This window comes from Octodon degus, unplaced genomic scaffold (assembly GCF_000260255.1).
Source record: "Octodon degus isolate 3935 unplaced genomic scaffold, OctDeg1.0 scaffold00103, whole genome shotgun sequence".
Taxonomy (NCBI): Eukaryota; Metazoa; Chordata; class Mammalia; order Rodentia; family Octodontidae; genus Octodon; species Octodon degus.
This window is the reverse complement of record NW_004524679.1, coordinates 935818-940570: the sequence shown is the minus strand read 5'-3', so window position 1 is coordinate 940570 and position 4753 is coordinate 935818.

The window sequence follows — 4753 nt, the reverse complement described above, 5'->3', positions numbered from 1 at the left end:
CTGTGGGGAAAAAGGAACCCTTCTCCACTGCTGGTGGGAATGTAGACTGGTGCAACCGTTATGGAAATCAGTATGGAGACTCCTTAGAAAAGTTGGACAGGAAATCCCATTTAAAGCAGCTATTCCTCCACTGGGAATTTTCCCAGAGGATCTGAAAACATATCATAGGGATATATGTGTGCTTTTTCTGAATTTGATGAGATGGTCATGTGGGTTTTTTTGTGCATAGCTCTGTTAATATATTGTATTACATTTTTTGGTTTTTGTAATTGTACCTTTTCTGCCTCCCGGGGTTGAATCATACTTGATCCTGGTGTATAATTTTGTTGATTTACTGCATTGTTTGGTACAGATTTTTTTTATGCACCGAGGAGGAGTACAGTGTAAGCATTCAGAGAAATAAAATGTATAACCATTTGGAATTGGAAATCTTTATGTGGTTTTGGTTCTTGAAATTTGTAAAACTTGACAATCTATAATATTGGTCTCTGTACGGGAGTGACAGAGTGTGGCCCACATATGGTAAACTAATGATCCATTCATAGGGGAAATTCTACTTATAGGTGTAAAGGTATTCTATTTGCAAGGGATAAAGTACCATTTTGCAAGTAAAAAAGAATACCCAGTCCTTTTGTATGCGAAAGGGAATGGTGCATGCTTATTTTATTGTGAAAGAAGATAGAGAAGAAAAAATAATTACACTGAATTTATGTCTTGTAGTCAGTTTTCAATCCTCAAATTGTGATTTTTCTTATGTCCTTTCTGCCTATATTTTTAAAATTCTTTCTATCTTAACTCTAAGTACTAAATCAAAGTCAGCCTTAATTTTTGGAAGAAAAGTATCTTGGCTTATGTTTGTGGTAAATTGTAAGGCAATGCTTGGTTTTTCAACAAAAAGAATTGATATTTTCTTGTTTATGCATCAAAACATCATTAAACCAGTATTCTTTTTGTTTTAATAACATCACCACTTGGCAATGTATAACTACCCCAAAATAGACTGTCCCAAGGTAAACATTTTTGTTATTTATAAAATAACACAATGTGGTTTTAAATTCTCAGAGTCAGAGTGACCTTTCTTTTGCTTTCTGATGAAGATATTCAGTGAAATAAAATATGGTTGCAGTAAATCAAAATGGCATTGAATCCAGACCTTTCAGAGTATCATAAAGAAATGTGACTGTAAATTCAAAATTAAAATTTCAAAATTACTACAGCTTGCCATGTCCAGAAAACATTACAGTCATATTTTACTTAAAGATAAGTTGATGTTGGCAATTGCTTTTGATTAGACATTCAGCTCCATTTTTTATTTTAATTGAAACACAAGGTAATTTGCTTTTGCTTAAAAATCTAAAATTTATTGGGAGATATTTTCTATTCACAAATAGAAAGGACAAATAGACAAAAAATCCACAAAATATCAGCATGGAGCCACACCATACAATCAAACAAAAATACTTAATGTGTATGTATATAGAATATTTCATCCAGCAACAAAGTGTACATTCTTTTTCTCAGCATCAAACAGACTTTTCCTAAAACAGATAACATCATATGCAAAGATCATGCTTAAATAAGTACAAAGGAATTGAAATGTTATGGGTACCACCATATCAGTGTAAGGAAATGGAGCCCGTATCCTGGAAAAATAGGACAAAGCCTCAGTAAGCCTTCTGGGAAATCCTCACCAGAAAGAGTGAAATCCTCACTAAAAGAAGCAATTAGGAGAAAAGCTGACAAGTCAGGCAGTTGTTCTAGCTAACTTTCCCCACCTTCAATAAAATACAAAGAAAACAATAGGTGGCCACTTAAAAGACAGTTCATATTTAGAATGTAAAAATACACCTATCCCTTAACCTAAATTGCTATACTTTGTACGCAAAGTTTCTTCTAACCAGCTCTTAAATTCTAGAGGTGTGATACTGATAAGGCAAGAGAAAAACAAGTAATGACCACTTAAGTATGCACATGTAGATGATGGTGCAATAAGTCAGAGTCATTGGGGCTTGGAATTCATCTAGGATAGCTCAGGGAACCATTTGGGTTGTGGAAAATTCCAGGTAGAGAGACACCTGGCACTCAATAGAAGCAGTCAGGAACAAAGGGTCCACAGGTCTGCCATCTTTCTGGACAAGTCAGGGTAGCAATCTATCTTCCTTTATCCACTTTCCAATGAAATCTTCAATAAAACATCTTCCATTCCTTAAAATCTGTATCTTTAATTTGTAACTGAGACTATTTACAATCCTGCTGAGCAGTTAAGTCAGGGAAAGCAGTGGAGCTGAAGCTGCAGTGCCCAGCACCAGATGCAACAATTGTACAATGAAACTAGAAATGAAGAACAGCTATCTGACTGTGATCATGTTTGGCAAATACAGTGTGTGCTAATGAAAAATGGTCAGATGCTTATCTTCAAAGAAAGGCAGCCTATTAAATGATTCTGGGAAAGCTGAGTAAAAGATTGAAATGTGCTCTATATTTCTCACAATGTACTCAATTAAAATAAAAATGAATAAAAATCTGAGCATTAAAACAGAAACATAGAAACTACTGGAGCATAAAACAGATAAAATACTTCAAGTCTTGGCTGTAGGAAAAGATTTTCTAACTGAGCCACAACTGCACAAGAAATAACAGCAAGAATCAATGAATGTGATTACATCAAATTGAAATGCTTCTTTATAGCAAATGAATCAATTAGTAGCCAAAGATACAACTACAAATGTTTTAAAAAATCATCAATCACTTTGTAGAGAAAATTTATATATCACTATATAAATTATATTAATATATAATATATAAAATACACTAATATACATTAATAGATTATATATTCTATTGTCTAGAATATATAAATAACTCAAAATAATAGACTACTAAAAATAAAAAAGAGGCAAGAAATGGGCCTGTGAAAAGAGCAGACACTTCCCTGAGGAACAAATCTAAATATCCAACTAATACATGATAAAAGTGTTTACCCTCCAATGTCATTAGAGAAATGCAAATTAAAATAAGATTTATTCTTAAACCAGAAAGAAAGGCAATCTTCAAGAAATTAAAAATAACAGAAGCTGCCATGATTTTTCTAGGAAAAAAGCCTTTTACACTGTTAGTGAGAATATACAGTATTACAACTGTTATGGAAACCAGTTGGTGATGTAACAAAAGACTAGAATTTAAAATTCCACATAACTCAGCTATCCCCTTGCTAGATATCTACCCCAAAGAGGTTAAGACTTCATAGTACAGTGACACATCATGTCAATGTTTACAACAGCACAATTCATGACAACTAAATCCTAAAAACAGTCCATATACCATTTAACCTGTTTGGATAAAGAAAATGTGACATCTATATATAACGAAATAGTACTTGACTATAAAGGACAAATTGGAGTCATTTCTTGGAAAACAGATGCACCTAGAAAGTGTAATGTTTAGTGAAATAAGTCACACACTAGCTTACTCATTTGAAGAAGACATAGTACAAAGAGAATAATAAAAGATATATAGGTGACAAGGGCTTGGATCTCTTGCAAATCAGAAGAGATCCAAGAGAATAAGGGTGAGGGGTGATGGGAATATAAGGGAAAGTATGATAAAGTTATGTATATATGAGAATCTCATAACTTCAATTCAATGTAGACACTATATGCCATAAATATGTGTTAAAACTAATAATACCAGCAAGAATGAAAATAGGAAAGGGCGAACTGAATGAAGCTATGAGGAATGAGGGGAAAGGAAGTTTAAAAAAAGAAGCTAGTTGGCAATATAGTTCAGTGGACTAAGCACTTGCTTAGGCAAGTGCAGGGACAGGGGTTCAATCCTGGCACCAAGTGCCAGGCGGGTCCGGCCCCCAGGCACACTGAGTTGGTGACCAAGTCTCGGTATGGTGGCACATGCCTGTAGTCCCATTGTTGGGGTGGCTGAAAACAGAAGGATCACTACAAGTCTGAGCTGCACAGTCAGACAGACCCTGTACCAAATACAATTTAAAGAAAAGAAAGAAAGAAACAAGCTGTAGCATGTATATGCTCCTAGTCCCCAAGACAACTGCAAAATTTATGTACTGCTAACATGTACAAAAAAGATGAACTTGAAACCCTACCCCATACCATATACAAAAGGAAACTCAAAGTAAATCTCACACACACACACACACACACACACACACGTCTGTATATGCATGTGCTTGTGTGTGTACTCATGTACAATGTAAAGTATTAGATAAAAACTAGACATATACCTTTGTTATCTTGAATTACACATTTTTCTTATATTATAGCAAAAGTATAAGCAATAAAGGAAAATCACATATAGACTGACTTAGATTTCAATTGAAGAAGGCTCATTCCAAGCTTACATTAAACCTAGAGACATCAATTTTAGGATATACTTTCATAGATATAAACAGTCCCAATGTATTAATTTTTGACAGTGTAAAATTATTTGACACAAAAATAAGATTAAAAATGTACATACAGCACACAAAAAGTATTATCTGCAATATTTAACAAGCTTAAAAGAAAATTTTGGCTATTTTTTTTTAGCATTTTCCAAAATGCATCATCAATTACCCTGTTTTCTACAAAGTTATCTAAGGCATGTTTTGTAAATAAAATAATAGAATATTTTGTTTGACTCCAGTGTATATTCCAGAATTCAGAGCTTGAAATGCTCTAAAATTGACATTGCTTGTCTAAAATTATTATTACATTAAGAAATTCCAGGAAACATGTTTCTGAAA